The sequence below is a fragment of the Moschus berezovskii genome, chromosome 21 (genome assembly GCF_049115385.1).
Source record: "Moschus berezovskii isolate FMDL1 chromosome 21, NW_MosBer_1.0, whole genome shotgun sequence".
Taxonomy (NCBI): domain Eukaryota; kingdom Metazoa; phylum Chordata; class Mammalia; order Artiodactyla; family Moschidae; genus Moschus; species Moschus berezovskii.
The window spans coordinates 19926449-19937676 of record NC_142480.1 but is presented as its reverse complement, the minus strand read 5'-3'; the positions used below and the strand labels follow the sequence as shown (position 1 = coordinate 19937676).

At 37.9% G+C, this 11228-nt stretch overlaps 1 pseudogene; it reads left to right on the top strand.

The window, feature by feature from the left end:
• Positions 1-661: 661 nt before the first annotated feature.
• LOC129550087 (elongation factor 1-alpha 1 pseudogene) lies at positions 662-1615 on the top strand (annotated as a pseudogene).
• The last annotated feature ends 9613 nt before the right edge of the window (positions 1616-11228 follow it).

The window sequence follows — 11228 nt, the reverse complement described above, 5'->3', positions numbered from 1 at the left end:
TTCCAGGTTCCTACACATATTGTTCTTAAGAGCCTCGGAGTTTACTTTCACTACTAGACACATCCACACCTGGGTGTTATTTCCACTTTGGCTCAGCCTCTTCATTCCTTCTGGTTTAAAAAGGGTAATTTATTGCTTTTTTTGCAATGGATTTGCCACCAGGACACAGGTGTGAGAACCACCATTAAACCTAAGCAAAAGTGGGAAAGGAAAACACCCACATCAACATTGTTGTCATTGGGCAGTAGATTCAGGGAAGTCTACCATGACTGGCCATTTGATCTATAAATGTGGTGCGATTGACAAGAGAGCAATTGAAAAGTTCGAGAAGGAGGCTGCTGAGATGGGAAAGGGATTCTTCAAATATGCCTGGGTCTTGGACAAACTGAAAGCTGAACATGAGTATGGTATCACCACTGATATCTACCTGTGAAAATTTGAGAACACTATGTACTATCTTACCATCATTGATGCCTCGGGACACAGAGACTTCATCAAAAACTTGATTACAGGCTTATCCCAGACTGACTGTGTTGTCCTGATTGTTGCTGCTGATTTTGGTGAGTTTGAAGCCAGTCTCTCCAAAAACAGGCAGACCCGTGAGCATGCCCTTCTGGCTTACACTCTGGGTCTGAAACAACTAATTGTTAGAGTTAACAAAATGGATTCCACTGAACCATCCTACAGCCAGAAGAGATATGAGGAAATTGTTAAGGAAGTCAGCATCTACATTAAGAAAATTGGCTACAACCCTGACACAGTAGCATTTGTGCCAATCTCTGGCTGGAATGGCGACAACATGCTGAAACCAAGTTAACATGCAGTGGTTCAAGGGATTGAAAGTTATCCATAAGGACGGCGATGCCAGTGGAACCACCCTGCTTGAAGCTCTGGATTACATCCTGCCACCAACATGTCCAACTGACAAACCTTGCATTTGCCCCTCTAGGATTTATATAATATTGGTGATATTGGTACTGTCCCTGTGGGTTGTGTGGAGACTGGTGGTCACCTGGCATGGTGGTCACCTTTGCTCCAGTCAATGTAACAACTGAAGCCTGTAAAAATGCACCTTGAAGCATTGAGTGAAACCCTTCCTGGGGACAATGTGGGCTTCAGTGTCAAGAATGTGTCTGTCAAAGACGTTCATCATGTCAATGTGACTGGTGACAGCAAAAATGATCCACCCATGGAAGCAGCTGGCTTCACAGCTCAGGTGATTATTTTGAACCATCCGGGCCAAATCAGTGCTGAATATGCACCTGTGCTGGATTGTCACACTGCTCACATCTCTTGTGTTTGCTGAGCTGAAGGAGAAGACTGATCATTGTTATGGCAAAAAGCTGGAAGATGACCCTAAGTTCTTGAAATCTGGTGATGCTGCCATTGTTGATATGGTTTCTGGCAAGCCCAGGTGTGTCGAGAGTTTCTCTGACTCTCCTCCCCTGGGCCGTTTTGCTGTGCGTGACACGAGACAGAGTCGCTGTGGGTGTCATCAAAGCAGTGGACAAGAAGGCAGCTGGAGATGGCAAGGTCACCAAGTCTGCCCAGAAAGCTCAGAAGACTGAATGAATATTATCCCCAATACCTGCCTCCCCAGTCTTAATCAGTGATGGAAGAATGACCTCAGAACTGTCTGTCTCAATTGGCCATTACTGGTTAATGATAACAATGCATTGTAAAACCTTCAGAAAGAAAGGAGAATGTTTGTGTGGACTATATGTTTTGTGTGTGGCAGTTTAAGTTATTAGTTTTTAAAATCAGTACTTTTTAATGAAAACAACTTGACCAAAAAATCTGTATAGAATTTGAGACCCATTAAAAAAAATTAATGAGAAACCTGTGTCTTCTTTGGGTCAACACTGTAACTCCCTATGGTACTGCTTTGGTAAGAGTTGCTCATAACCTATTTCTGGTAAAACAGTTTTTGCTTTATGGGTTTGTATTTCTATGGTGGAGCTTCAGGTTTGTTAACCTTGTGTTGAGAACTCATTTGTTTTAATAATATCTTTTTTTTTTTCATTCGTTTTAATAACATCTTTTTTTTTTTCATTCGTTTTAATAACATCTTAAGCATCGGTGCAACACTTTCTAGGTTAGGACAAATGAGCGAAGACTATGTTTTATATGTAAGCTATTTTGTAAGGTCAGATTCTATAGTATAAAAGCTCCTGTTGCATATAAAATTTTGTATGGTCACATAAATAATGACTAAATCTATGTCATGTAGTTTCCCAGTTATGAGGATGTGCATTCACATTTATAATATTAAATAGTTAATATAAAATATGAGGCTTGAACAGTATTGAGTACTGCCCTGCTAATTGTACACAGGTTCTAGGAAAAATAAAACATGCTGGAGGCTAAAAAAAAAGGGGGTAATTTATTAATTAACCCTGCTTCAAGCACTTAGAGAAAAACAAACGAAAGTTTTAAACCATGTTTTAGGAAGACAAAATCCCATAACCTATAGGCTTAATACAAAGCTGCATGGTAAACTTTCATTTCAATGCAGTGTAATGTAATGTTTCCTCAGAAACAATTCCATATTTCCAGTGTAGTATATTTTTCAGTGTGTTTTGAAAAGACTGGAACTTTACTCATGTTTGTGCAGTCTGGCCTCGGAAGTTAGGCTCCTCTTAATATGAGTGGTACTGTGAATTAAGAGGGAGATCTGTCAGGGCCACGTGAGGTAACAGGTTCTGCCTTGGTCTGTGCTCATGTCTTGCCGCTGCTGCTAAGTCACTTCAGTCGTGTCCAACTCTGTGCGACCCCATAGACGGCAGCCCACCAGGCTCCCCCGTCCCTGCGATTCTCCAGTCAAGAATACTGGAGTGGGTTGCCATTTCCTTCTCCAGTGCTGATGTCTTAGCAGCTTTCAAATGTGCAGTCGAGTATTATTAAATAGAGTCACCATGTTGCACATTACATCCACATGATTATTTATAACTGGAAATTTGTACCTTTTCAAACGTACAAATTTGTACCCCCTTCCCCCATTTCATTCTACCCCCACTTGTGGAAATTACTATGCTTTTTAATTCCTTTCTTCATGCTCAGAATATTTTCCTGGATTGCCATAAACACTTCCAGGACCATGGAGGTCCATAATTGTCTTTTTCTGAAACTCTATAGAATTTGTATTCAGAATCGCACTCTTTTGGCACTGACTTGATTTCGTAATGAAATTATAAAATTCTCCATAGTTTTTCTCCCTCTTTATTCCCACCAGTGGCTAGCATGTTATAAACACAGAATGCAGTCAATATTTATATATTGAATGGATAGACAGAAATTTTCTGTAAGCTAAGAAAAACGGATACCATTAGGGAAAATTCTCTTAGAAGTTTGATTTGAGCAATTTTAGTAAAAATTAATTTTGAAAAGGACTTAACTTTAAACCCAGAGACAGAAAATACCTAAAAGAACAATGGAACAGTTTATCAGTTAATTGAATTCAGAAATTAGTCATTTTTATATGCATGCAGTGTTCTGGTTCCTACTCTAAGTTCAAATATGAATGCCAACATTGAATTCAAATAGAGCTTTGGTGAATGAGCAACTAGCTCAAGGTCAGCAAGAGACTAAACATGCTGCTTGTCTGTTTTCTAGTCAGTATTATGGAAGTTGCAGGTGTAGCTAAAAGGTCATTGTAGTGCCTCCAAAATTTGCATTTTCAAGCCTTCTGGGAATATCATTCTACATGGTGATGTCATCTCCTAGGCTGCTTAAGTTTTTAAAGCAGTGAGATTTTATGACCTTGGGAAATGATAGCCCCGCTGCAACCACCTCCTGAAACTTAGAGGAATGACGAAATAATGCCAATGACATTGTGCATCATTATGTTAATACTGATCGTGTGAAAACTATCCAGGTGAGAGAAACCTATGGATAGATAGATACGCCTTTCATTAACTGGGCATTCTAAGTCATTCAATTAATATTTATTAATTGATCTTACATTTAATTGTTTTTTTTCTCCACCAAGATAAAACATTGAACTGCTGCATCTCTGTGTGTATATGTGTAATGGTGGTAATGATGTTGAAACCTGTGTTCTCTGCTCAGCACCTACTCAAAGTTGTAAATATTTTAGAAATAGAAATATGGTTCATCCCTTCTAGGGACACACAGCTGCAAACCTCGCTTGAGACCTTCTCCAAACCTGGTGATTGAATCCAGTCATTTTAAGTAGAATGTTTTGAAATCCTGATATAAACACTATAGAATTTTTAAACTCATTTTTATTAATTTTATATTGAATGCACACAAGGCATTCAGAACCAATCACATAATTGTGTAATTAAAAAGCAAATAATTATGATGTTGTTTTCTATAGTTTCATACTTATGCCAGGGGTAACTTGTGTAGACAGGTCTAATGTCTATGCATACAAACTTCAAAATCTATCACAGAGATTGGGTGAACAGAGAACACTGGGTTTTCTCCATTTATGTATGGGAAAGAAACACTGATCCTTTCTTTATCTTGCAATGGAATGGAAAGAATCTTGTTTCCATTCTAACCTTTGAAGCATAAATGAATCTTTCCAAGAGTCATGTAAACCATGGGTCTCCTACTTTTAAAACCTGAAGATATTACCAAGTAGTAGATTTCATACCTCTTGAAATGTAAATACCTAGAGAAATAGAGCTTCTGTCTCTCTGGTACATTGGGGCTTAACCTAAGGCCCTCATCTAGAGCATTTGGCACTTTTGGATCAGAGAAATTAACTACTCATGGCTGCAGAACTAACTCTCATGATGTGTAAAGAGTAAAATGCTTCTTTGGAACCTGAAAGCACACATTCCCAATCTTATGTACATTTCCATGTTTTAGAAGGTCAAGGCTTGTCACAAGAGCATTGAGAAATCTAAGGGTATTTTATCTCCCCATAGGCTAGATTAAGAGACAGGTGCTTTCAAATATATTACCTGATTGTCATAAGAAGTCCGCACAATAGCTATCATGATGGTAGTTTTTAAAGTTCAGAAGAATGAGATTCAGCAAACAGAAGCATATTGCAATAAGCCAGGTGAAAAATGATGGTGACTATGATCAGGATTGAAACAGTAGAAATAGTAAAAAAGGGCTAGATTCTAGATGTATCATTTTTTCCTTAATTTTATTGAAATGTAATCTACATATGATAAAGCATGCTCATTTAAAAAAAAAAAAAGAATGAGGTGCAACAGATTTAAACAACTGGCCTAAGATTATGTAGCTATTTATCGGGCTGTATATTGTCACCTTGCTTATTTAACTTCTGTGCAGAGTACATCATGAGGAACGCTGGGCTGGAAGAAGCACAAGCTGGAATCAAGATTGCTGGGAGAAATATCAATAACCTCAGATATGCAGATGACACCACCCTTATGGCAGAAAGTGAAGAGGAACTCAAAAGCCTCTTGATGAAAGTGAAAGAGGAGAGTGAAAAGGTTGGCTTGAAGCTCAACATTCAGAAAACAAAGATCATGGCATCTGGTCCCATCACTTCATGGGAAATAGATGGAAAACAGTGGAAACAGTGTCAGACTTTATTTTTTGAGGCTCCAAAATCACTGTGGATGCTCACTGCAGCCATGAAATTAAAAGACGCTTACTCCTTGGAAGGAAAGTTATGACCAACCTAGATAGTATATTAAGAAGCAGAGACATTACTTTGCCAACCAAGGTCCGCCTAGTCAAGGCTATGGTTTTTCCCGTGGTCATGTATGGATGTGAGAGTTGGACTGTGAAGAAAGCTGATGGCCGAAGAATTAATGCTTTTGAAGTGTGGTGTTGGAGAAGACTCTTGAGAGTCCCTTGTACTGCAAGGAGATCCAAGCAGTCCATTCTAAAGGAGATCAATCCTGGGTGTTCATTGGAAGGACTGATGCTGAAGCTGAAACTCCAATACTTTGGCCACCTCATGTGAGGAGTTGACTCACTGGAAAAGCCTCTGATGCTGGGAGGGATTGGGGGCGGGAGGAGAAGGGGACGACAGAGAATGAGATGGCTGGATGGCATCACCGACTGTGTGGACATGAGTTTGAGTGAACTCCGGGAGTTGGTGAGGGACAGGGAGGCCTGGTGTGCTGTGATTCATGGGGTCACAGAGAGTCAGACACAACTGAGCGACTGAACTGAACTGAACTGAAAAATAAAATTCTGCCTGGTTCCAAGCCTATACTCTTTCTACTATGGCAAACTAAATTGAAGAAGATCAATTTTAAGGTATCTCTTGTCACAAGATTTCTTTGACAAATCAAACAGATTTCATTTTATTTATTATGGCCATATAATAGAAAGTTAAAAACTAAACAAATATGAATCTGCACTGGCGGCTGGTGTCTGGGTCAAACCTAAGAGGAAAAAAAAAGACCCCACAAAACTTTAATTGTAATTTTCAAAGGAAAATTTTGTAAGTGTCTGATAGACAGGGGACCTTTCTAAAAAGGAAAGTGACTTCAAAATGTGTTATTTTCTGGCTCTAGTTACTTCCTCAGATAGACACATCTTTTCTATCTTTTCAATGACTTCCTGTTCTTCCAAGTTAACATGAAGAAACCCATTCTGAAAGCCAAGATAAGTACTGCTAAGAAATCGTACAATAGCACATCATAGATCTAAGAAAAGTTTCTCACATATCTGAAGCCTAAAGATAGAATTTAAAGAAAGGAAACATGCTAACACAGGAAAGCTGGGTGTTATTACTATGTGAAGGGCATTTTTCATCCTGAATTGAATGCAAGGCAAGAAAAAATTCTCTTTTATTGAAATAATTCCTATAACCTAAGCAGAGCAGATCAACCAGCAAACTCTTAAATTCCTTAGTACACATTCCTTATTCCACAACAAAACACATCAGTCAAATCAAAACAAAACAAAAATTGTGCCTTTATAAGAAATTAAGATTTCTTTTGCCTTTTTGAAAAGTGAAAAAAGAAATCAAATCCATAAACTAAAAACTCTTCCAAATTAATTTAGAAAGTTCCAGGAATATTTTAAAACAAATAACACATAATATTTTCCAATTTGTCCTCAAAAAATACAGTTTTAAATTTTGGTAATTGAGAATAATAGGCAAACATTACCTTTTGTGAAAAGTCAAATGACTGACAGCTAATTCAAGGATTCATTTGAAAAGGAAACAATAATATGAATGATCATTCAAACTGAAATTGAGATCTTGTCCTTTTTTAACACTGACATGACTTTTTGAAGGAAGGAGAAGTGATACTATAGATATCTGTGTATAATTGATATCCTCCTAATAAATTCAGTTCAGTTCAGTTCAGTCATTCAGTTGTGTCTGACTCTTTGCGACCCCATGAATCACAGCACGCCAGGCCTCCCTGTCCATCACCAACTCCCGGAGTTCACTCAAACTCATGTCCACACAGTCGGTGATGCCATCCAGCAAACTCATTCTCTGTCGTCCCCTTCTCCTCCCACCCCCAATCCCTCCCAGCATCAGAGTCTTTTCCAGTGAGTCAACTCGTCATATGAGGTGGCCAAAGTATTGGAGTTTCAGCTTTAACATCAGTCCTTCCAATAAACACCCAGGATTGATCTCCTTTAGAATGGACTGGTTGGATCTCCTTGCAGTCCAAGGGACTCTCAAGAGTCTTCTCCAGCACCATTAAAAACTTTTGAAGTTCTAAAGTGTTTGTAAAGCACTTGCCAAGATTATTTCATTTTTAGCAAAGGCTACAAATTATAAGTTGGGACTGAGACAATTTTGTCAAGTGGGACATGGGGTATATATGAATTTATTCTCCAAATATACTAATATTGAACCTAGTCACTTTCCAGATCCACTTTACTATGAAGTTTTCCACCACACAAAGCTTTTTCAGCCTAAACTTCTATGCCTCCTAACCTTTCAGTACCTCAAGAATCTGCCTGATTTTTCTTCCCCAGGCTCAGAATCTTAGTTAAATATATACCTGACTTTATCAAAGAGTATATTTCATTCATTCATAATTTTCTAGTTTGGTCTTTTCTTTTAGGTTGACAGTCCCTTGACATCATGTGCTTTCTTTTACACGCTATGTAGTGCTAGAGAAAACCCAGTGGAACTAAGATGTTATTTCCATAAAGAACTGTTAAAAGAAGTTTTTGGAACTACCAGATGTAAATCATCAGCCCCGAATGAAACATGATTAAACAATTCACATAAATAGAGACTGGTCCCAAAGACAGATTCTAAAGAACTGAACACTAAATGGGAGTGTGTCATTTGTTAAATGTGAGACATACGATTGCCCGTTTGTCCCTGACCTTGGGAAAATCAATGAGTTACATTGACAGTCCTTTGACTAGCTAGGCTTAACATTAGGAGATTTAAAAATAGGCTTAGCATGCATCAATGAATATCAGTAGAGTCATATTTAAAATAACGTATATACTGGAGATCAGATAATGCAGAAGACAGAAAATACTTAAAATCCTATAGGAACAGAACCTCCAAATGATTTATTCACTAGTTCTACTAAATAATGAAGTTGAAAGTGGTTTTGACTTTTCCCAAGTGAACATGTTACTGTAAGGTACTAAATTACCCCAAATACGACTTAATTTGATATTTAGAGGCAAATGGAATGAGGGGGTAAGAGAAAAGAGTCCCCAAAGTATGAGTTAAAATAGGTACAGTAGACGTCAGGGAACCTCATGTGGGTGCTTTTACAATAGGTATGTAAATTGCTTCTTTCATACATCACAAGATGTAATTCCCTTTTTCCAAAGAGCTAAAACCAATTTATTTCCTTTTTTGAAATGTGTGATAAAATATGAAACCTCTTAAAGACTTGATAAGGTTAAAAACAGATCAGTACCAGGATTTCTACTACCCACATAAAGTGTAATTCATTGTATTGTAGTTGATAGGAAAGAGGTTTTATGGATAGATTTTTCTTTCCTAATCTGCACAAGTCACTTAAATTTAGTGAAGACTTTGTATGACATACAAGCAGCTGAACTGATCTCTTCACATTCTAAGGTTCTCACAGCATGGATAATGATTATCTTATATGCTACCACCCATCTTAAGAAAACAGGTCTTGCTAGCCTTTGAACCTCATATTCTTTCTCTGATGTGTAATGTTCTTTGGTTTATTTTCATCTTTTCTTCCTCTCAAAAGGCTAATAATTTTTTAAAGCTAGCTCAAGCTAATTCTTACCTTCGAGGATTATGTCATTTGACCTATGTTATTGACAATTATGTCAATTCCAAAGTGCCCCATCTATTTGGTAAGAAAGTTATTTTGAGAGGCAGATGAGTAGGACAGCAACACAGTCAGCTGTAGATAATCTGCAGTTTGTGGCATATTTGCTGGAGATGAAAATCACTCTGGAATTCAGTCATTACTGCTCTTTGTGCTTCCTCTCACACTGACAGAGTGGAATGTAAAGCTGAGCTAGGTTAGACCGCAAAGGACTGGTCTGACTGTGAAGTTTTACAGGAAAGATGACTTGCCTCCTCAGATTTATTTTCCCTTGGATTATAATAGGAAACAAATGCTCAGAATAAAAGATACATATGGCATAACAATAAATGTGCAGACACAAAACGAGGAATTGACCTCCCCTCCATCCTTTGGCTCCTCTTATCTTCCTTAGTTCTTCTGGGAGGTGATTGCTGTTCTTAATCAGAAAACTACTACAGCCTGTTCCTAGAAAGGAAAGCAGATTTAAATTGGAGACAGAAAGAAACCAGAAACTCCCTGCCCTTTATATGGATTGTAAGGGCATCTGCCAATTACTCTAGGTTCCATCCAGCACCAAATAAGGCAATTTGTTGCTGAGCCACAGTTATGTAGCTGGTACTCTAATATTTCTGATAACACCTTGATCTTACAGGTGCTCTGGCCATGTCCAAAAACATTTTAGCAACAGTGATATTTTGGCATCAGCCAAGAGTGGATTCCTGAAAGAACTGTCTAAGGATGAATTCATTTACAAATAACTCACCTACCTGGAAAGGAACAATATATACCAATGCCCGGAGTTATAAGCATGCTCACGCTTCAGTGCAGTTCAGTTGCTCAGCCGCGTCCGACTCTTTGTGACCTCACAGACTGCAGCACGCTAGGCTTCCCTGGCCATCAAATCTTGGAGTTTGCTCAAACTCACATCCATCAAGTCAGTGATGTCATCCAGCCATCTCATCCTCTGTCATCCTCTGCTCCTCCTGCCTTCAATCTTTCCCAGCATCAGGGTCTTTTCCAATGAGTCAGCTCTTCGCATCAGGTGGCCAAAGTATTGGAGTTTCAGCTTTAGCATCAGTCCTTCCAATGAATATTCAGGACTGATCTCCTTTAGGATTGACTGGTTTGATCCCCTTACAGTCCAAGGAACTCTCAAGCATCTTCTCCAACACCACAGTTCAAAACCAGTAATTCTTCGGTGCTCAGCTTTCTTTATGGTCCAACTCTCACATCCATACATGACTACTGGAAAAACCATAGCCTTGACTAGACAGACCTGTGTAAGTGTTTATACTTAATTGATAAAAAAAGAGGGGGACTGCATTTTATTTAATTGTTAAACACAGTTGTTCTCTCTTTTACTGCTGTACCTTGCCTTATCCTGTGAATTAGATTCTTTTTTGTTTTTTTTTTTTTGGTTTTGTGCCCTTCTAGAGCATATTTTGCTTTTTTCAGTTCTGGTCAATTGACCAAATTCCTATCTATTGTTCTGTTCTTTTTTATTTCTTGCTCTCCTTTTATTCCTTCAGGAATTCCTATTTTTAGATGGTTATGGAAAGTGGCATAGTAAATTGAATTAATTATACCTTTTTTTCTTGGTTAAGTTGTACATGGCTCACTGCCCTTGTCATTGAAAATATCTTACCATATGGGGAATCCTCATTCTGTTCTAAGGTAATGGACAAAAGTAGATATAACAAGGATCTTAGTCCCTCTTTTTATGACTTGTAAACTTTTCCCAAAATTGTGTCTTTTAAACTGCTCCTTTTCAAATATATTCTCTGATCAAGAACCTTGAGTGATTTTTTAAAAAAATTATGCATTAGATATAATCCAAACACCTTCATTGTTCATTCATAATCCTTTACAACTGTGTCCTAATTTGAAATTAACTTATCCTGTAAGCAATTAATCTTATATATCCATTATTTATTACTTGATTTATATTCTCTTACTTACTTGGAAAAATATTCGGTCCTTTTCCTTTCATCTGATATAAACCATAAGCATTTTTTTGTATCCAACTCAAATATCACC